Source organism: Triturus cristatus, chromosome 8, assembly GCF_964204655.1.
Source record: "Triturus cristatus chromosome 8, aTriCri1.1, whole genome shotgun sequence".
Taxonomy (NCBI): domain Eukaryota; kingdom Metazoa; phylum Chordata; class Amphibia; order Caudata; family Salamandridae; genus Triturus; species Triturus cristatus.
The window spans coordinates 997906392-997929970 of NC_140591.1; the positions used below are offsets into that span (position 1 = coordinate 997906392).

General features: G+C 51.6%; 1 protein-coding gene across 2 annotated transcripts in view; it reads right to left on the reverse strand.

Annotated features, from left to right (window-relative positions):
- Positions 1-23579, reverse strand: part of UGGT2 (UDP-glucose glycoprotein glucosyltransferase 2) — a 1472699-nt gene that overhangs the window by 35529 nt on the left and 1413591 nt on the right. The window lies entirely within an intron of this gene.

The following is a 23579-nucleotide window of genomic DNA, read 5'->3' on the forward strand; positions in this document are numbered from 1 at the left end:
TGTTAATGTCTAGCTCCTGCTCTCGAGGGGATCAACAGTACCTAATTATCATATCATCCAAATGGGGACACCAGCTAAATGAGCAAGAGTACGTAACTACATTAGCTTGTGATTGCAGGGGAATAAATGGGCGACCCACCATGAGGTTGGAGGGGCACATCCATCTGCAGGTCAAGAAGACATTTGGGAAAATCTATACCTGAGCTGAAAAGTTCTGCTGGTGCAAGAGCCAGTGGCACCACAAGCATCAATGATGGGCCCTTATACACTCTGGCATGTGGAACCAACATGATGCACAAGGCCATTAGGCCGGACAGGTGCAGGACTTGCAGAACTGGGATTGGAACCGGATTCAGAAACTTCAAAATCCTATCCTGAATATCTCAAATTCTAGTCTAGTACCGCAGCAATGAAGGTTAATTTCTGGGGAATGTGGCAGAACTGCACGGCATTGATGATAAAGTAGTGAACGAGACCACCACCTTCATCAGCTCATCGTCCAAGTATGGAAATAGATTCGCTCCGGAGTGAAGCCACCACCACAGGCAACATTTGTTTCAACACTTATAGGGCGGTCATCAGACCACGTGGCAGCATCATAATCTGAAAGTGCAGGAACCACACCGCAAATCTGAGGGAATGCCTGTAGACAAAAAAAGATCAGCAGATGAAAGAAACCATCTTGGAGGTCCAGTGACAGCAACCAATGCCCAGCATTAAAAGCCAGCAGAACCTGTCTCACGGAGAGGATACTAAACTTATCCTGCCAATCAAAAAGGTTGAAGAGGCAAAGATCCAGAATGGATCCGAGTCTTCTGTCCTTTCTCGACATCAAGAAGTAAAGGGAATAATATCCCAGGTCCCCTCCTTTAAGGGCACCACTTCTATGGTTTCCTTGTTCAGCAAGCAGGTACCTCCGCCTCAAAGATTGATGCATGTGCTGGAAAACACTTCCTGGTAGGAGGGTGTTTCAGGGATAGGAAAGAAAGTTAAATGACTAGCCGTTGCAGATAAACTGGAACACCCAATAATCCATCTTAATCATTTAACAAGAGCTGACAAAGTTGGAAACCCTTCACCTTACAGGTAGATGGAGGTAGCGATGGGAGGAGCAGAGTGGTTTTGAGGTGGCTGATCTAAAGGAAGATAGTGGCCACTAAAGTTCCTGCTGTTGTTGGTATCCCTTAGGTCCACCCCTGTCACGAGCAGAACAATAGAACTGATTGGTATTCCTGAATGCTTGGAAAGCTGCTCTTGCCATGAGGGCTGCCCTCATGAAAATTCCTGGAAGTGAAAGTACTCCTGATGGAAATGCTTTGTAGGAAAGCCAGGCCTATTGAGTGCACCACTGAATTACTGTTCTTAAAATTCTCCTGGAAAGAGTCCTTCTTCTTGGCAAATAGTCACTCGCCATCAAAAGACATGTCCATGAGGATTGCCTGGGCATTTCCATAAAATCCTGTGTAGTACATCCAGGCATGCCCGCAAAGAGTAACTGTGGTGGCCGTGGATAAGGCCACTACAACGGTGGAAACCAGGCCGCAAATAAAGATGTGTTTGGAGACATCCAAATTATTGCTGACCAGATCCAAGCAAGGTTTCTCCAAATGTACAGGATGACAGATTAAAACTATTTTTGCTAATTCCCACAAAGTATGGACATACTGGCAGAGGTGGCACGTGGTGATGGCAGTACGGAGGGCCAGACTGGCAGAATTAAAAATGTTTCTACCTCTAGAATCAAATTCTTTTGACCCCCAGTCAAGAGGAGCTGTGGAAAAAGTGTTCAGGTTGAACCCATCCTACCAGACTGTCCAGTGAGGGGTCGGAGGACAAAGGTACAGGCCTATGTCATGGTGTGACTTATTTGTCTGTGGACTCCCGAGCCCGAAAAGAGCATCTCTCACAAAGCCAGGACTGGCTCCACAAGTGCCTCATTAAATGGAAGTAAGGGCTCTGAAACTAGAGGACGGTTGCAGTATTTCAGTGAGTATGTTGGATTTCACTTCAATAGTTGGCAAAGGCAATTCCAGTACCTTTGCTGTTTTAATACTCTAGAAGTAAAAGAACACATTCCCTCTAATGGAGGTCCCCGGAAGAATAAGAAATGCCTCCCTCTGGGAAAGGTCGAGGCTAATTTCATTTTGTAAGTCTAAGTCTACACCCACCTTGGGGTAATAAGTGCTATATAAATGTTACAAAGCAATACAACAGAACAAGATCTGAATTATAAGGAAGGACAAGCTTGCTAGCCTCCGAATCATCTTCGGCATCTCCAAACCATTTGAATTCGATTTAAAATGTTCCTCCAGACGGGTAAATCTCTGGGCCCTAGGGAGTGGTAGTGGCAAAGATGAATAATGAGAACATACCTGAAATTGTTCTTCTGCCGATCTGATGACGTGGCACCAATACCGTCTCTGAGGACAGTGCAGGTGATGACTTTTGTGGCCTTCTTAGAACCTGTAAATGGAACTTGGACTGAACAAGTTATTGTTCTGGGTTGCTTGCGATAGCGGGGATTGTTGTACTCTACTTACATAAATGGGGTTTTCATATCTGGACTGCCTGCATCCATATTACACGGGCAACAAGCGGAAGAACTTCTCCAGTGGCAGGCAACCTCAACACCAGGATACTACAAAGATGTTGTCATAAATAGACTACATATTAAGGACAAATGATTTTCAACCCAGTGACGTTTTTGATTTTTCCCTGCAAGAAGTAAAGTGCAGCGCCTGTGAGGAAGGTGCAAACGCTGTAAGTGGAAAAGGGAGCAAAACGAAGCATCCTTTGTGTCAAAGACTGAACAATTCCGCGTCAAACAGGAAGATTAGCAGCACTTTATTAATGTTGTTTTAAGTGTGCATTTCTGGTACGTTTGTAGTTATTTGACACAGCACCTGTAATTTAACGATCACTTGAGTTGTAACTGGTGTGACAGCAGTTGAAATTCACTCATCATATGTTTTGGAACATATATGCTATGCAAGAATATAGTGCTCCAAGGCTTGTGTGCGGAATGAGGGGTGAGACGAGCACTTCTCCAAGCAAAAGGTATATTTTGGTATTAGGGTGAGGCGCTGAAGAGCCACTATGCCTGCGTGCACGCTTAAAATGTCTTGGACTGAACAGAATATTATTGTCCGGTCCAAGGAGGCGGCTGGTGACTGAAGGAGCTGGGGAGCTTCCAATAGCTGAGGTTTGTTGTACTGTACTTAAATAAATAAATCTTGTTTTCACATCTGGCCTGCCTGCATCCTTATTGCAGTATGCTTAGGGCACACGGGACAGCAGCTAAGCACGCATGTGCTTCATAGAAAGTGATGCAGAGGCTGGAGCCTGTGGAAGCACCAGTAGGGTTGCACCAGGATCAGAGGAACCAGCAGGGCTCTAAGTGGGGGCGGTCCCCATCGGGCTCTCCATTTTTGCCCTCACCCTCGGGTTGAAAAAAAATCTTAACTCTTTGGCTGTACCACCCTTAACTGCTTTTGATGTAACTTCAAAGCAACTCTCTCTTTCACAGTCTCAACATTTCAGAACTGAAGCATTTTCAATATGCTATACAACAAAGCCATAGTTGTTGCTTATTTATCTTATACAATAACAACCATTGCCAAAGCTAACAGCCTTGGTTTATTGTAGGTGTAATGTTACTTGTTGTATTATATATCTGGATGCAATGACAGAAGCACAAAAATACCAGTCCAGCGGCGCACTATGCTAAGTAAGCACAGATTTTGAGCTTATGTGTTTTTAAACCACACCCTCAAGTACATCAGCTACGCCCCTTTAAAAGACCCCCCCCTCAAGTTTTTTCATCCCACAAGCCAGAGGAACCAGAATCGCTAAACCTTGGGGATGGGCCCAGAGGGTTCACGGACTGTCCTAAAAATCCCCAACTTGGTCAAATGGAAGGTTTGACCTGTGCAGGGTGGGCCAAAGGAGGAGGAAACTCCGGTTTCATCATTATGAGGACCAGAATCAGCTCCGAAGATAAGGAAGAGCTTATCTAAGGGAACAGCAATGCCAAGACTCTGACCCAGACTCTGCGTGCACTCAGTGGCGGTCGGCATGGCTCGCGGGTGTGGAGGTGGGCGCAGGGATTCTCAGTGATGTCATGGGGGAGGGGGGTGTCACAATTGCGGGAGGAAGCTTCCAAAGGAAAAAGAATAACATACCTTTCCGCCGGGTCCCGTGTCTCTGGTCCTGCTCTCTTGCTTCCGACTTCAGGAACAGGAAGGAGGCAGCCAGGCTCCCTCCCCTAAGCCAATCACAACGCTGCAATGCAGCGTTGTGATTGGCTTAGGGGAGGGAGCCATGCAGGTTGTAATGCTGCCTGGATGGAGAAGGAGAAAGTGCGCCTGACAGGTTTGGGCGGCCTGAGAGGGCCGACCAAACTGTCATTGCGCACTTAGGAGTGGGCAAACCACTCCTCCCCTACTCAGTGAGCATAACAGCCCCGCCCACCCACAAAGGAAACATAAAATGCTAATAACTTGAAGTTAATATCATTTTATATTTCCTTTGATTTCCGCTGCTCGACAGCAGTGGGGCGACGCTCCTCCACTATAGCAGATGAACCGCCACTGCATGCACTCCTCGCTTTGTTTGGAGGCGAAATCTACGCTCGAGGCTTATCATGGGCTTGCGTGCCACACTGTTACTTTCCAACGTCAGTATGCTTAAGGCTTAACACTTTGGGGGTTTCTAGTGACAGTAACTGGAACTTCTGCATGTCCACTGGATATTGGGGTGGCCGAGAGTTTATTCTAGGTAAATAGGTTTGACTGATGCACAATTGACTTTTGCTTCTCACTTTGGAACCGAGTACTATGCAAACTTACAGTTTTACATTGATTTACAGCCTTCAAAAACTCCTGTAGATGAAAGACGTGTCCACTGGCGTTTCATTGATATGTTGTAAAATAATACGAAGATGTGGAGAAAAACGTGAAGAATAAAAAACCTCTGTTCACTTCTACTTCTGAGAAGTGGTGGAACTTTTTGCATATCAGAATTTTCTGGACTCTATTGTGTGCTTCGGTACTTTTTCTTTGTGAGTTCACCATGCTGGGACGCACTCTGCTCCAGAAAAAGCAATTCACACTTGGTGGCAGTGTGACTGTACCAGGAGAGCACCACTACATGGACAGTTTTTGGAACAGAATACTACATCCCCTCACTTTGACCACCCTTGGATGCACAAACTTCATAGCAGAGCCATCTTCTTGCAATTTAGCATTCAAACTTCCATGTATGTTTTTTTCGAAGTGCAAAGCTGAAAATGCTAGATGAAATAAGTTTAGTGTACATATGTACAGCGTTTTTTAGACACATCAAAAGAGAAGAACTCTGTTCATATTGTGGTTTGTGAGCCCTAATTACGGTGGTGTAAACAAACTGAACAAATCTTTCCTCATCGGTTTGCCAACAGCGGTAATGAACAAGTTACTTACCTTCGGTAACGATGTATCTGTAAGAAACATTAGTTAGTTAGATTCCTCACCTTAGAATATCCCCAGGCGTCAGGCTGGATCCGGAAAGATTTTTGTAGCAATACCCCTTGCGTGTCGCTAGGCGTCGCCGCGTCCGTCGTGGGCGTCGTGCGCCGGAATGACGTCGTCGGAGTACTTAGATGCCGCCCTCGCGCTCTGACGTCAGTTCTTATACATAGCTTTCCGCGCCAGGGACGCTGAGCCATGCGAGAGACCGACACTGGTGCCAAAAAATCTAGGGCCCTGAAAGGGAGAACCTTAACCCTAGATGTCGGTTCGCAGAACGGGGAGGCTGGGTGGGTCGGTGAGGAATCTAACTAACTAATGTTTCTTACAGATACATCGTTACCGAAGGTAAGTAACTTGTTCATCTGAAAGAAACACGATAGTTAGATTCCTCACCTTAGAATAGATACCCCAGCAATACCAACCCCGGAGGTGGGCCTGCGAACCAAGATCAAACCAGAAAGTCCTGGAGAACAGAACGGCCAAAGCGGCCATCTCTCCGGACTTGGCTGACCAGGCAATAGTGCTTGGCGAACGTGTGCAGGAAGCCCACGTCGCCGCCTGACAGATGTCCTGCAAGGGGACTCCCCGTCCCAGGGCAGTTGTTGCCGCTGTGGCCCGGGTGGAATGGGCTCGCAGCCCAACAGGAGGGACCTTTTTCGTCAAAGAATAGCAGAGTTTAATACACAACACGACCCATCGCGAGATGGTCCGCTTGTGCACAGCTTTACCCTTCTTCGCACCTACATATCCAACAAAAAGTTGGTCGTCCACCCGGAACTGGTTTGTGCGGGCCAAATAAAATGACAGCGCACGTTTTGGGTCCAGACGGTGGAGCCTCTCTTCATCTTTTGAAGGATGCGGAGGCGGAAAGAAGGTGGGCAGCGTGACAGATTGCCCGATGTGAAAGGGAGTCACGACTTTAGGAAGGAAAGAAGGACGGGTCCGAAGGACAACCTTATCCGGATGAACCGAAAGGAAGGGAGGCTTAGCTGACAGAGCCTGGAGCTCACTCACCCGCCTAGCGGAGGTGATAGCCACCAGGAAGACAGTTTTCAGAGTCAGTAAACGAAGTGGACAGTTGTGAAGGGGCTCAAAGGGAGCGCACATCAGAAAAGTAAGAACAAGGTTCAAGTCCCACTGAGGCATTACGAATGGAACAGGAGGGAACATATGAGTAATGCCCTCGAGAAAACAGGAGACAACAGGGGACTTGAAAAGAGAAGGCTGATCAGGAAGCCTTAAGAAAGCAGAGATTGCAGCAAGATAACCCTTCAAGGTGCCCAGAGCAGAGCCCTGCTGGGCCAAAGAAAGAAGAAAGAGGAGAACCTCAGAAAGAGGGGCAGAAAGGGGATCCACAGCCTTTACTATGCACCATGCCACAAATTTGTTCCACCGGCAGGCGTATACCGTCTTTGTGGAGGGACGCCTGGCTACCAGAATGACATCACAGACTTCAGGAGGCAAGTCAAATGGCATCAACTGGCGCCGCTCAATCTCCACGCATGGAGGTGGAGGCTGGACAGGTTCGGGTGGAGGACCGTCCCCTGCTGCTGCGACAGAAGGTCCTCCTGAAGAGGCAGTCGTATCGGGGGATCGATGGACATACTGAGTAGCTCGGGATACCAGTACCTTCGTGCCCAATCCGGAGCCACCAAGATGACTTGGGCCCGGTCGCGCCTGATCTTCTTCAGCACTCTGGGCAGAAGTGGTTTAGGCGGAAAGGCGTACAACAGACCGCAACTCCACTCGCGACGAAAACCGTCTCCGAGCGAGTGCCGCCTTGGAAATTCCAACGCGCAGAACTGCTGACATTGCGCGTTCTCTTTGGTGGCGGATAGATATAACCAAGGCTCTCCCCACTGCAGAAAGAGACCTTGCGCCACGTCCGAGTTCAGACGCCATTCGTGATCCATCATGCACCGTCGGCTGAATTCGTCTGCTCTGGCGTTCAGAGAGCCCGCCAGATGTTGAACCACCAGGGTGATGCCCTGATGTTCCAGCCATGTCCAGAGGCGCAGAGCCTCCTGAGAAAGGGTCCACGACCCCACCTCGCCCTGTTTGTTGCAATACCACATGGCGGTGGTGTTGTCCGTGAACACCTGCACGACACTTCCCTGGACAGAGGGAAGGAAGGCTTTCAGTGCAAGTCGGATCGCCCTCAGCTCCAATAGGTTGATATGGAGCCGAGTCTCCGCCGGAGACCAGAGTCCTCTGATCTCCGCCTCTCCCATATGGCCCCCCCATCCCAGGAGGGACGCATCCGTCACTACGACATGCTCCGGTTGGGGTAGGGAGAGGGATCTGCCGCTGACCCAATCGCGATTCGTGAGCCACCACTGCAGCTGGTTCGCAGTGCCCTCCGAGATCAGGACATGGTCGGACAGGTTGCCTCGATGCTGGGCCCACTGAAACTTCAGGTCCCACTGCAGAGCCCGCATCCGCCACCTGGCGTGAGGTACCAACAGGATGCAGGAGGCCATCAACCCCAGAAGCCGCAGCACCAACCTGACCGAAACCCAGGACAGAGGCCGGAAGATGGAAATCAGGGCCTGAATGTCCCGGACCCGCTGTTCCGGCAGATAGACCCGGAACTGCGCCGAGTCTGGAGGTGGGAGACGACTTGCTGAGGCGAGCCCGCCTTCAACAGCCAGTCGTCGATATAGCGGAAGACTGGAACCCCTGATCTGCGCAGATGAGCTGCGACCACCGCCATCACTTTCGTGAACACCCGAGGGGCACTGGTGAGGCCGAAGGGGAGCACGATGAACTGAAAGTGCTCCTGACCCACCGTGAACTGCAGGTAACGCCGGTGGGCCGGCAGGACGGGGATGTGGAAATAAGTGTCCTGCAAGTCCAACGCTACCATCCAGTCTCCAGGGTCTAGGGCAGCCAGAACCTGAGCTAAAGTGAGCATCTTGAACCGGTCCTTCCGGAGGAAGGCGTTGACGCTCCTGAGGTCCAAGATCGGGCATAGGCCCCCTTTGCCCTTCTTGGGAACCAGAAAGTAGTGGGAATAACAACCACGACCTACATCTGGACCAGGAACGCGCTCGTCGGCCTCTTTAGCCAAGAGGGCCGAAACTTCCTCTCGTAGAAGATGCAAATGATCCCCCGACATACGGTGGTTCAGCGGTGGCATGGCTGGAGGGGTCGTCTCGAAGGGGAGGGAGTAGCCCCTTCGGACGATTTGCAGCACCCACCTGTCCGACGTGATGGAGCGCCAGTGGACAGGTGATGGCGAACTCTGCCGCCCACTGGCGTTGAATGGGCCTGAAAGCTCGGACTAGGAGGGCTTTGAGGCGGATGCTGCCGGGGTGGATGTGGACTGACCGGCACGTTGACCTCCAGTACCGCCTCGGCGGAATCCACGTCCGCGACCGCGTGCAGGTTGGTTCTGCGGCCGGTGGCTGGGCGGACGTGAGGAGGCGCCCCTTCATTGGCCACGAAAGGGACGAAAGGCGGAAGTTTGCGGCCGCGGGGCCGAAAGACCCAAGGACTTGGCCATGGCCCGGGAGTCACCAAAAAGGCGAGTGCCATCAAAGGGCATGTCCATGAGGGAACTCTGGACATCCCCCGAAAATGACGTGGACCTCAGCCAGGCGTGACACCGAAGCACCACCGTGGTGGAAATCGCCCGACCGAGCGTCCGTGGTGTCAAGTCCACACCGTATGGCATGCCGTGCTGCATCTCGACCGTCAGGAAGAGCTTGAGTGAGTCGTGTCCGGGCCTCCACCGGGCACAAGGGCAGCACGTCCTCCACAGTATCCCACAGAGAGTGGGAATAATGGTCCAAAAGGCAGGCGGTATTTAAAGACCGCAGTCCCAAACTCAGGGACGAGAACAGTTTCTTGCCAAACTGCTCCTACCGCTTGGATTCCCGATCCGGAGGAGCGGATGGGAAGGAGGAATGGGAGGTTGAGGCCTGGATAACCAGACTCTCGGGGTGGGGTGTTGGGAGAGGAAACTGGGGTCGCCCGGAGCAGGGCGGTGGCACCGGGCAACGTTCCGGTCCACAGGAGGGACTGTGGAGGGCTTGGACCAAGTGCCCTGCAGAACGTCAATGAGGGCCTCATTAAACTGCAGCAGAGGCTCAGTGGAGCTTGCTGTCGGTTGAAGGACCTCAGTGAGGACGTTAGTCCTCACGGTCACAGCAGGCAACTCGAGACCTAGGGCTTCGGCCGCCTTGCGCAGCACCACTGAGAAGGCTGCACCCTCCTCCGAGGCCACAGTCGGAGGAGAGATGAAACCCGCGTCCGGGGAGGTATCCAGACTGCTGGCATCCCCCAATTCCTCTGCCCAGTCCTGAGAAAGTTGGGCCTGAGCGGCCATAGGGTCATCATACCCCTCCCAGTCGCCCTCGTCATCCGATTCCCGATAAACAGGAGGAACGATCGGAGCCGGGCAGTAGATAAAGCGTTCACCAAGCAGCGCCGGCAGCGGCGCCGTGCCGGTGTCGGACCCGGACCGGGGCTAAACTGGGGAACGACGTCGTCCGGGGATGGCGTCGGAGGTGGAACCGGTGTCAGCGCCGGCGGAGGAGGCGTCGTGAGGTCGACCGGCGCCGACCGAGATCCAGGCCTGGATCCCTCGGGGACCTGCGGCGTCGGGGCCGGAGCCGTCGACGGCGCTGGAGCCTCCGGCACGCGAGGTCGCCCAGTCAAACCTGCGGGGCCCGAAGGCGCGCCTACAGGCGTCGACGGTGGAGCCAGGCCCCTCATGGCCGAGAGGAAGGCACTGACTTCCGCCGGAGTCGCGTCAGTCCCAGGGACCGGCGGGTATGGGGACGGACGCGGCCCCGACGGAGCCGCGGGGTGGGACCACCCTGACCCTCGGCCAAGTCGCGCGACCGACGAGGGGAGCCTGAAGAGCGATGTCGTCTCTTGGACTTCTTGGAGTGCTTCGACTTACCCGAAGACCCCGACGAGCGATGACGATGGCTGCGGCTCTGCGATCGTTCCTTGGACCTCCTCCTGAACCGGGACCGAGAGTGGCGCGGAGCCGAGTGCCGAAGCTCGAGAAGCTTACGGGACCGCTCCCGCCTAGCTTTCGATGTCAAGGCCTGACAGTCGGGGCACGACTCCGCGTCGTGGTCGGCCCCCAGGCAGTAAAGGCACCGGCGATGGTGATCTGTCACCGACATCAGGCGATGACAGGCGTCACAGGCTTTAAAACCAGGCATCCTACCGGCACCAGAGTCAAAAAGTTAGTCAAAAAATGACTAGGGGTAAGCTCTTCCCGGATCGGCGCTTACTGGCGCGGAAAAAAGAAGAACTGACGTCCGCGCGCGAGGGCGGCGTCGAAGTACTCCGACGACGTCATTCCGGCGCACGACGCCGGACGCGGAGCTGCAGACGACGCCTAGCGACGCGCAAGGGGTATTGCTACAAAAATCTTTCCGGATCCAGCCTGACGCTTGGGGATATTCTAAGGTGAGGAATCTAACTAACGTGTTTCTTTCAGATACATTCTTTATTCCTGCATATCCATTGAAGGGATATCTGTATGTTTGAGTGGAATTCCAAAAGCATTCAAAGACATTTTGCACATTGGTTGCCAAAAGAGGAAGAAGAAACATTTTCGACATTTTAAGACCACGTGAGTACCCTAAATGTATTCAGACTTCATCCCTGTTGGTCTGAACTTGAGCACTTTTGGAGTACAAGTATGTGAATAATTCGCTCTCAAGTGAGGGGTGCAGGGTGGGGTCTCAAGATACATTTGTACATCAGATCCTCTAATGCCACAAAAGAAATGTAATATAAATTAGGCCTGGGCGAAATTTAAATTACGCTTGTTAGAAATGGGGGTCTCTAGTTGGCCATGGCTGGCGCCAATGTCCAAATAGGGACCTTTCTTCCTAAGTCAGGGCAAGTGGGCTACCCTCTTTGATAACCCCTGCTCAACCATGTGGTAACATAGCACGAGCAGTTAGGCCTATCTCAGAGGCGGTGTGTGAAGCGTTTATGGCCACGTACAATAAGGCAGTAATGACACCACAAAAGGACACAACTCGGGTAGATATAGAAAAATAATATCTTTATCCAACAGTTTAACTCAAAGACTCTCAAAGCATTTCAACAACTACAATTCACGTAAACCCGTAGGGACTAAAAGAGACAACGTATTCACCCAAAGCGGGACACGGATTGAGTTCAGGGCCGGGGCCTACGCGACCCATTGTGCAACAGGTACCTGTCGTTGGAAGGGACTACAGCACGCAGCTTCTGGAAGAAGCGGAGGCGGTGACAGGCAGACACAGTGGTTCGGGCACTTAGGGGCAGGCAGGCGCTCAGTGGCTGCAGCGCGCGGCTGCGACGGCCCGGGCTGGTGGTGGCGATGACTCTCGTCGTGCTGCTCCGTGGTGGGCTCACAGCGGCAGCAGCCCTCTCTTAGCTGCGGTGGCCCACAGAACAAATCCCAAGGATGCAAAGTTGTCAATGGTGTGGGCGCTCAGCGGCCACAGCTCTCTCTTAGCTGCAGCGGCCCGCAGGGCAAATTACGAGGATGAAAAATAGCACAACGGATGGGCATTCAGCGGCTACAGCTCTCTCTCGGCTGCGGCGACCCACGGGACAAATCACGATGGTGCACAGTAGCAAAGGGTGCGGGCACTCAGCGGCAGCAGCTCTTTCTTGGCTGCGGAGGCCCATGGGACAGATCACGATGGTGCACCGTAGCAAAGGGTGTGGGTACTCACCGGCAGAAGCACTCTCTTAGCTGCAGCGGCCCATGGGACAATTTAGGGTCTCGACCAGGCGGGCACCACGGTGGATGCTCAGCGGCCACAGCGCTCTTTTGATTGCAGCGGTCCACGCAGATTCAGCGGAAGGTCCGAAGGTGCCGATTCAGGCGGGCTCTCAGCGGCGGCAACTCTCTCTTAGCTGTAGCTGCCCACACGGATCCAGCGAAAGGTTTGAAGAAACAGAATTAGGGGGGCTCTCAGCGGCGGCAGCTCTCTCTTAGCTGCAGTGGCCCAAACAGGTTTAGCAAGAAGGTTCAAAGGTTCAGAGACAGGCGGGAACTCAGCGGCGGTAGCTCTCCCTTAGCTGTAGCGGCCCGCACAGGTTCAGCGAAAGTTTAGAAAGTCTCAATTCCGATTCAGGCGGGCTCTCAGCAGCGGAAGCTCTCTCTTTGGTGCAGCGGCCCGCACAGGTCTAGTAAAAGTTCAGAAGTGCCCAGTCCGCGGTCCTCACAGTAGAACTAGAGGCTCCGGATTACTCGACGGAGGTCTCACCTGCAAGCAGAACTCCTCGCACAGGAATTCCGACGGCGGACGGGGTGAAGTCTAATGTCCCTGAGACTTCTGCAGGAGGCGCTCTCGATTTAGGCCCTCGGGTAGTTTCTTCGGCAAGCTTGATGAAAGTTGTAAATTCCTTACCTCTGTTCACTCGGACAGAGGTTCGTCTTGACATCCAGAAGGAACACACTTGGCCAAAGTTCCTGCGCAGCATTTTATACCTAAAAAAGTCTTTGTTCTCTAAGGTTGCAAATCACTGACTCCGGTCAGAACCAGTTTGATGGTGTCGGGGAGCACTTGGTTTATGAGGCGACATCCTGCCCTTTCACACTGAGGGGGTCTGCTATCAGACACCCAGTGGGAGGTGGAGCCATCATTCACCTTCCAGGCACGGCCCTGCTCGGATCAAAGAGTCACCCCTCCCCATGCTCTGAATACCGATCTCTCTCTCCAGCCAGGTCTGACCCAGCTGGCCTTGCTGCTCCAAAACCAGACGGCCAATACACATTCGCGCAACAGCCTACAGTAAAGCTTAGGCAAGAAACTACCACATTTTCAGGAAAGGTATTTCAACACATGCAATATATAAACGGTCCTTACTTAAAGGTGCCCCTCAATGTCCTGAGCGTATACATATCAAACTCGAGGGTCCTATCCGGTTCCTAGGGTCCGACAGGATAATAGAAAGCAATCTTTAACCGGCCCATCTTGGTCTATGAGAATGGATCGTTTCGCAGTAGCGACAATGAAATGGAAGGTAACTCACTATTGAAACAGGCTACACCGATGTAGGTATTATAGTTATCCTCATTCATATAGTCATTTATATACAGGGAGAATTTGCGCTGTGGCACTGAGTAGCAGTGACACGGTGCCCAGAACATCAAAATCCAGCCAATATAAAAGATAGGGAGAGTAGAGAGGAAGGGAGACCCACGCCAATGATGCCAGGTCTAACACGCGTCCCCTCCAGCGGAAATGTGGGGAGAACTACCCATCCCCTCGGGGGTTCGCATCACTAAGGCGGAAAAATCTGGACAGACCGTCAGCATTGGTGTGCTCTGTACCAGGCCGGTGTTCCACCGTGAAATCCATACCCTGTAGGGAAATGGACCACCTTAACAACTTAGGATTCTCACCCCTCATCTGCATCAACCATCTAAGGGGCCTGTGGTCTGTCTGAACCCGGAAGTGAGTCCCAAACAGGTATGGTCTCAACTTCTTCAGCGCCCAGACCACAGCAAATGCCTCACGCTCAAAAGGCTACCGGTTCGTCTGTGGTTCCGTGAATTCTGAACCTGTATTTTAAATGTCATGATTCTGTTATGATTTTGGTAACAGCAAACTGTAAACAGTGAGTTCAGCAAATAAGGGTGTTTGCGTCATGTTACACCAATGATTCACTGTGTATTTGAAGGTTTTGTTCTGAACCCTTGGGTTCCATTTTGTGCATGGCAGCCATTTTGTGGTTGCCCTTTACATAGGCCCTGACTGTGGCTGAACAAGTATTTAGGACACATACACCTTAGCTTGGGTTTGTGCTGACTCCTGCATGACCTGGCGAAAGCTGACTCTATTGCCTGAGGCCGACCTTGCCAAGCCAGTTCCTGCCCTTTAGCTGATCAAGATTAACCCCTTCCATGCGGCGCGAATTCCGCCGCGGTGCTGACCGTTTCTTGCGCGGGCGGGCTCATGACGGAACGGTTCCGTCATGAGCACAGCTCAACCGACGCTCATGACGGAACCGTTCCGTCATGAGCACCGAAGGGGTTAAGGATCAGAGCACAGGACATTGTAAATATTTATTACACACAAACATGCCTTATCCTATCCCTATCTGTTTCTGTTCCTGTTTTTATGGTCTATTTACGATGGGGAGGTGACCATTTTTATTATCGGTTTGTCCAGCTTGTCTAAAGAAGAATGTTGGTTTTGACCGGTCTTTTTTTTTTAACTTTGTCAACTGTAACCTTTATGAAACCCTGTAATTATAATGTTTTGCCCATCCTGCTAAAACCCCAAAGGCTATTCACCTGTTGCCTCTCTAGCTTTTTCATTTGTTTAGGAATGTGACTGGTACAACTCCCTTGCATGCCTAGGGCATAATAAATGGTATAAAAGGTCTGAGCTAAGACCATTCTGGAGACTGCCTCATTCAGTTGCTAAGGCTTCTGTGTGACGTAGTCTCACTCATTTGAGTTTTAATAAAGATGTCTTTTCATATTTCAGCTTCTTTGCCAAGTTCTTTGTTATATTACCCTGAGAATGAATTTTCAAGTACTGCAGGTCCAGTCCCTCCTCATTGATCTGTGAGAGAATAGCCCCTATACCATGCTCTGAGGCGCCCGTCTGGACAACAAATTCCTTTGAAAAGTCGGGCGCCTGAAGCACGGGTGCGGTGCACATGGCAGTCTTCAGGGCATCAAAATCTTTCTGACAGGTGTCAGTCCAGTTACCCTTCTTGGGCTGCTTCTTAGAAGTCAGCTCAGTCAAGGGTGCAACAATGTTGCCATATCCCTTGACAAACCTCCGGTAGTACCCTGTGAGTCCCAAGAAGGCCCTCACCTACGTCTAAGTCTTGGGGGGTTCCCACGCCAGGATAGTTTCAATTTTGGGCTGTAGGGCTGCCACCAGGCCACTCCCCACCTGGTGCCCCAAATATACTACAGAACCCTGCCCAATCTGGCACTTATTGGCTTTGATTGTGAGGCCTGCCTTCAGCAGAGCCATCAATACCTCCCAGAGGTGGCGCAGGTGGTCCTCCCAAGAGGAGCTAAACACCGCAATGTCATCCAGGTAGGCGGCACTGAAATCTTCCAGCCGAACCAACACCCTGTTGACCAACCTCTGAAAGGTGGCAGGGGCATTCTTCATTCTAAAGGGCATCACCCGGAACTGGTAATGCCCACCGGGTGTGGAGAATGCTGACCTCTCCTTTGCTCCCTCGGTCAGGGTGATCTGCCAGTACCCAGACGTCAAATCAAATGTGCTGAGGTATTTGGCAGCCCCCAACCGATCTACGAGCTCATCAGCTCTGGGGATGGGGTGGCTGTCAGTCTTCGTGACTGAATTGAAGCCCCGGTAGTCCACACAGAACCGAAGTTCTTGGGTGGCACAAGGTGCAGCAGCTTTCGGGACCAGGACCACTGGGCTGGACCACGGGCTGCTAGAGGACTCAATCACCCCAAGGGCAAACATTTTGGTTACCTCGTCCTTAATGTAGGCCCTTACCCGGTCAGTCACTCGGTAAGCTTTATGTTTAATGGGGGGACTGTCTCCGGCGTCCACGTCATGGACACACCAATCAGTGACACTAGGCACCAGGGAGAACAGATCACTGAATTGCCCCAACAGTTGGCGACAATCACCCTGCTGCTCAGGAGTCAGTGTGGGGGAGAGGACCACACCTTCCACTGACCTATCTCGTTCCCCGACACACAGGAGGTCAGGAAGGGGCTCGCTCTCCTCCTCCATCCCAGCATCTGTGACCAGAAGCATGCCCACTATAGACCTCTCAAAGTGGGGCTTCAGGCGGTTAACATGTAGGACCCGCAAGGGGTTCCTGGGAGACTGCAAGTCCACCATGTAGGTAACAGGACTTTTGCACTCCACCACTTCAAAGGCGCCGGTCCACCTATCCTGGAGCACACAGGGCTCCACTGGGGCCATGACCCAAACCTTTTGTCCAGGCTGAAACTCGATCAGAGTGGCATTCTTATCGTGCCAGCGTTTCATCTCTTCCTGGCTGGCTTCCAGGTTTGCCTCAGCAAGTTTCCTGAAACACCGAGTCAGGTTTCTGACAGCCAGCATGTAATTAAACACATCCTGGGGAGGTTTCCTGGGAGATTGCTCCTAGCCTTCCTTGACCAGACTCAGAGGCCCGCTTACCGGCTGACCATAGAGTAGCTCCAAGGGACTGAACCCTAAGGACGTCTGTGGCACCTCACGGTAAGCAAACAACAGGCATGGCAAGAGGTCATCCCACTTATACCTCATGGGCTCCTCTAGGCCCATAATCATGCCCTTAAGGGTCTGTTTGAATCTCTCAACCAGCCCATTACCCTGGGGGTGGTAAGGAGTGGTGAACTTATACGTTACCCCACACTCCTCCCACAGAGACTTCATGTACTTGGAGATGAAATTAGTTCCCCTATCGGACACCACCTCCCTGGGGAATCCCATGCGGGAGAAAATCCCCATCAGTGCCCATCCCAGCCCAGAGGCCATCACTGTCCTGAGCGGGATGGCCTCGGGGTACCGGGTGGCATGGTGCACAAAGACCAGGATGAACCTGTTGCCCCTGGCTGTCTTGGGATCCAGAGGCCCCACAATATCAATGCCCACTCTCTAGAATTGGGTACTCACAACAGTGAAGGGCTGTAGGGGGGCCTTAATCTTTCCCCCACACTTCCCACTTGCCTGGCAAGTCTCACATGGTCTGCAGTGAGCATCTGAGCTCCTGTGCATCTGGGGCCAATAGAAGTGGGTGACCAGCCTCTTAAAGGTCTTGGTCTGCCCCAGATGTCTGGCCAATGGTACATCATGAGCCAACCCTAGTAGGAAGGTCCTGAAGCGCTGGGGTACCACCAGCACACGGGCTGACCCAGGCTCAGCAACCTTAGGCTCGCTGTAAAGGAGGTCATTCTTCCAATAGATCCAATGTGACCCTGTCTGATCAACTGCTGCTTGGGCGGCGGCCTGTCGCCGCACCCCCTCAAGAGAAGGGCAGGTTCTTTGTTGCTCGCAAAATTCCTCCCTGAAGGGCCCCCCTTCCTGCTGCCAATGGGTCAGCTCTGGTAGGTCCCTCAGTTCAGCCACTTGTTCCCCTGTAGGTTCCAGGGCATCCCCCTCAGGGTCTGCTCCCTCCGGGACCGTGGGAACCGCGGGGGCTGGTTTCCTGCGCCCCCTACCCCTTCTCTTTAAGGCAGGGGCCTGGGCCATAATGTCAGGCTCCAGGCCCTCTTGAACACCCTTCTGAGCTGCCATGGACCGAGTGGTTGCACACGCCCACTCAGGTAGGCCCAACATTTCCAAAAGAGACTTTCTCGCCACTGTAGCCCACGGGGAGTTCTCTAGATCATTGCCCAACAGACAGTCTACAGGCATAGCGGGCCTCACAGCCACTTGAAGAGTTCCTGAGACCCCCCCCCCCCCAACTCAAAGGGAACCTGAGCCACCTCACACTGGCTTTCTGAGTTGTCTGCTGATACTACGGGACAGAACACATGGGGGACAATCTGCTCTTTGGACACCAACCTGGAGCTGACAGCAGTCACACTAGCTCCTGTGTCCCTGAGGGCCTCCACCTTATGGCCATTGATGGCCACCCACTGCCGGTACTTCTTAGTGTTATTGGGCAGTGTGGGGTTAGAGACCTTCTCAAAGTCTCCTAGCGAGACAAGGGTTAACTCTATGGGATCCCACCCACCTTGGACCTCCATCTCCTCCCTCCCATGGGGCTACACTGGCAATCTGGTGGGATGGTACACAAGGGGGTGCATGAGGGTCCCTCTGGGACACTGGGGATCATAATACCGGTGGCCCACTTGACCACACTTGAAACAAGTAAGCGGTCCCCTCTGAATAGGCCTACCTGTCGGGGACGCCGGCTTCTTCTCAGGTGGAGGCTGGGACACCACTGCTTGGTTCCCTGGGGAATTACTTTGGGACCCTTTCTGGAACTCCCTCACCTTACCCTTGTCCCCCCCACTTCTCTGCTGGGGACCCTACCCACCTTTGGCGAAGTCTCCCATAAAACTGTTGCGGACCCGGGTGCTCACCCAGCGGTCCGCCTCCTCAGAAAGCTTCCTAGGGTTAGTCAGCTTGCTATCAATCAAGTGCTAGCGTAGCTCTGGAAAACAGTTACTAGAAAAATGCTCCCACGCAAACAAATCGTATAACTGCTCAAAATTTCCACTTTGCTACTTTTCACCCAGCGATCCATTGCTCTGCAGAAATAAGACTCAACCCATGTGGTACCCTCTAACTTCTTACAGGTCCTAAACCTCTGCCTGTACATTTCTGGGGTCAAACCATAATGGGTCATCAAAGCTTCCTTCATATGGGCATACACAATCCTGCTCTCCTCAGGCAGGTCCAACAGGGTATCCCTACCATCACTCACAAAGCGTCCGCACAACCCCGCTCCCCAATCCTTCTCAGGGACCCGGTGGGACACCATTGCTATCTCATATGCGGCAAACCATTGCCCAATATCCTCACTCTTGTCAAAATCCTTAATGACATCTTTAAGAATATAAACTCTACACTCAGGAGTTACTAAAGGCATGCTTCCACCAGAGGGGGAGACCGGGACACTCCTCGCCCTGATCTCTATCTCCCTCAACATTCTCTCATGCTCCATTTTCATTTTCTCAAGTTCAATTGACAATCGATTCTTCTCAATGTCTAACTTCTTACTCTCAAGGTCCTTCTGACCTTTCGATTTAGCCATCTCCAAACAATGCCTCCTATCTCTCTCCCTGTCCTCCAGCTCTTCTGGGGTCAGGCTCCTTTGGGATACACTAGTACCTGGATTGGAGGTTGTTCTATCCACACCCCCCTCTACTGCACCATCCGGCTGCCCTCCAGCATTCTCTTCCTCATCCCCGGTGGACTCTCTCGCTTCCCACCAGGCCTTTAGCGCCTTCTGGTACTCCTCTTTCCTAGAGAGGCCTATCACAGGGACTGCGAATTGCTTAAAAAATGACTTCAGCTGTCTGGCAGTATAGGTATCTAATCTTTCCTCCTCAAAGGTGAGATCCTCCGAAGCATTGGAAGTTGGCCTTCCTCTACTAGCAGTACTCATGGCTGCTATCAACAAGTCACTACTAAGACAACCAACCAAACAATAAAAAAAAATGTTTGTGGCTGCGCTTGGTCTACACTCACCAGTGGTGTTTACCAATTATTGAACGTGGATCATAAAAGCAAGTCCTGATCCTCACCGCTGACTGCCAATGTTAGAAATGGGGGTCTCTAGTTGGCCATGGCTGGCGCCAATGTCCAAATAGGGACCCTTCTTCGTAAGTCAGGGCAAGTGGGCTAAACCCTTTGATTACCCCTGCCCAACCCTGTGGTAACGTAGCACGATCAGTTAGGCCTATCTCAGAGGCGGTGTGTGAAGCGTTTATGGCCACGTACAATAAGGGAGTAATGACACCACAAAAGGACAAAACTCAGGTAGATATAGAAAAATAATATCTTTATCCAACAGTTTAACTCAAAGACTCTCAAAGTGTTTCAACAACTACAATTCACGTCAACCCGTAGGGACTAAAAGAGACAACAACGTATTCACCCAAAGCGGGACATGGACTGATGGGCCTACCCGATCCGTTGTGCACCAGGTACTGGTCGTTGGAAGGGACTACAGCATGCAGCTTCTAGAAGAAGCGGAAACGGTGACAGGTTGACTCCCAGCGACCACAGGTCTTGGAGGCTGAGGCCCACAGCGTGCACTCACAGTGGTTCGGGCACTCAGGGGCAGGCGGGCGCTCCGTGGTTGCAGCGCGCGGCTGCGGTGGCCCGGGCTGGTGGTGGCGATAACTCTCGTCATGCAGCTCCGTGGTGGGCTCACAGCGGCAGCAGCTCTCTCTTAGCTGCAGCGGCCCACAGAAAATATCCCAAGGATGCAAAGTTGTCAATGGTCTGGGCGCTCAGCGGCCACAGCTCTCTCTTAGCTACGGCGGCCCACAGAACAAATCCCAAGGATGCAAAGTTGTCAATGGTGCGGGCGCTCAGCGGCACAGCACTCTCTTAGCTGCGGAAGCCCGCAAATTACGAGGATGAAAAATAGCACAAGGGGTGGGCACTCAGCGGCTACAGCTCTCTCTTGGCTGAGTCAACCCACTGGACAAATCACGAAGATGCACAGTAGCAACGGGTGTGGGCACTCAGCAGCTATGGCTCTCTCTTGGCTGCAGCGGCCCACGGGACAAATCACAATGGTACACAGTAGCAAAGGGTGCGGGCACTCAGCAGCAGCAGCTCTCTCTTGGCTGCGGCGGCCCACGGGACAGATCATGATGGTGCACCGTAGCAAAGGGTGTGGGCACTCAACGGCAGCAGCTCTCTCTTAGCTGCGGCGGCCCACGGGACAATTTAGGGTCTTGACCAGGCGGGCACCACGGTGAACTCTCAGTAGCCACAGCGCTCTCTTGACTGCAACTGTCCACGCAGATTCAGGGGAAGGTCCAGATTCAGGCGGGCTCTCAGCGGCGGAAACTCTCTCTTAGCTGCAGTGGCCCACACGGATCCAGAGAGAGGTTTGAAGGAACAGTTTTAGGCGGGCTCTCAGCGGCGGCAGCTCTCCAGTAGCTGCAGCGGCCCGCACAGGTTCAGCGAAAGTTTAGAAAGTCTCAATTCCGATTCAGGCGGGCTCTCAGCGGCGGCAGCTCTCTCTTAGTGGCAGTGGCCCGCACAGGTCTAGCAAAAGTTCAGAAGCGCCCAGTCCGCGGTCCTCACAGTAGAACTAGAGGCTCCGGATTACTCGACGGAGGCCTCACCTGCAAGCAGAACTCCTCGCACAGGAATTCCGACGGCGGACGGGGTGAAGTTTAATGTCCCTGAGACTTCTGCAGGAGGCGCTCTCAATTTAGGCCCTCTGGTAGTTTCTTCGGCAAGCTTGATGAAAGTTGCAAAGTCCTTTCCTCTGTTCACTTGGAAAGAGGTTCGTCTTGACATCCAGAAGGAACACACTTGGCCAAAGTTCCAGCGTAGCATTTTATACCTAAAAAAGTCTTTGTTCTCTAATGTTGCAAATCACTGACTCCGGTCAGAACCAGTTCGGTGGGGTCGGGGAGCACTTGGTTTACGAGGCGACATCCTGCCCTTTCAGACTGAGGGAGTCTGCTATCAGACACCCAGTGGGAGGTGGAGCCATCATTCACCTTGCCAGGCACGGCCCTGCTCGGATCAAAGCGTCACCCCTCCCTATGCTCTGAATACCGCTCTCTCTCTCCAACCAGGTCTGACCCAGCTGGCCCTGCTGCTCCAAAACCAGACGGCCAATACACATACGCACAACAGCCTACAGTAAAGCTTAGGCAAGAAACTACCACGTTTTCAGGAAAGGTATTTAAACACATGCAATATATAAACGGTCCTTACTAAAAGGTGCCCCTCAATATCCTGAGCATATACATATCAAACTCTAGGGTCCTATCAGGTTCCTAGGGCCCGACAGGATGATAGAAAGCAATCTTTAACCGGCCCATCCTGGCCTATGAGAATGGATCGTTTCGCAGTAGCGACAGTGAAATGGAAGGCAACACACTATGGAAACAGGCTACACCGATGTAGGTATTATAGTTATCCTTATTCATACAGTCATTTATATACAGGGAGCATTTGCGCTTTGGCACTGAGTAGCAATGGCGCGGCGCCCAGAACATCTAAATCCAGCCAATATAAAAGAGAGGTAGAGTAGAGAGGAAGGGAGACCCACGCCAACGATGCCAGGTCTAACAACGCTCAAGTAATTTCTGGAATTTCACATTACGTTTGTTACGTGAAATTCCTGAAATTACTTTATGCTACTTTGTGTAATTATGTGCAATTCGTGGTAAAAATCTACAGTGGATGCACCATTTGCGGAAAAAAATTACCACAAACGCATGGGAACTACAGATCACAGACTACTGTTGGTCGAATTGCTTTTGTTTAAATGTGTCTGTGCGCCAAAATTTGACAGAAAGATGCACTGCACACTAAAATATAGCATACAATGATGAATTCACAATTTGTGCAATTTTGCCCAAATTTTGTGTAATTACATGAAAGCAAATTACACCATTTTTGCACTCCCTAATATATTTCCCTCATATTCATTTTTCCCTAAATTAAGCATCCCTCTCGTTTACACTGCCACATTTTTTGCCACATTTAATTTCAACAAGCAGAAAAAGAATCAACAACAGCTACCACAGTCAACACTGCTTACAATACAATATAAATAGCCTGTACATAAACAGCATAACCATGTACATGGTTATTCATAATCATTTCATTTTCAGATTGTTACAGATGATTTATGCAAAAATGCCTTGCTCTCAGGGCCGTTGGGAGACCCCAGCTTTAGCAGCTATAGTGGGGTGGAGTTTTTGATGGACCTCTTCTGTCTGTAGCTCAGCAGACTAAGAGGTGAAAATGTGGGTGGATAAGTAAGTGAAAAGGTAGATAAATGGATGGAAAGGGTGTGTAAGTGAAATGATAAATGGATGTATACGTGAAAGGGTAACTCAGCAAACAAAGGCTCATAATTAATGTGAAAGAGTGGGTGGAGTTTTGATTGAAAGAATGGATGGTTGGATATGTGAGTGAAAGGGTAGCTGGATGGATGATTGAAAGGATGAGTATAAGGATGGATGAGTGAAAGAATGGGTAGATGAGTGAAATGGATGGTTGATGGATGGATTGATGGGTGAATGGATGAATGGGTGGATGGATGGGTAAATGAGTGGAAGGGAGGTTGGCTGAGTGAAAAGATTGATGAATAAGTCAAAGAGAGGATGGAAGAGTGGATAGATGAGCGAAAGGATGGCTGGAAAGGTAGATGGAGGACAAAATGGTGGCTGGAGGGATTGATGACTGAAAGAGTGGAAGTATGAATGGATGGATAGGTTTGAGCGATAGATTTGGATATGGAAGGGTGGTCTTTCACCATTCTATTGAATGGGGAAAGACTAAATCATGGATGAAAGAATGAATGGATGACAGAATGCAGTGGATATCAGTAGGTAGATGGAAGGATGAATAGATAGATTCTTGGATGGAAGAGACAACAGAGCTCTTCTGGGGAGGGTCGCAATGATTTGCTTCGCTTGCTTGGTGC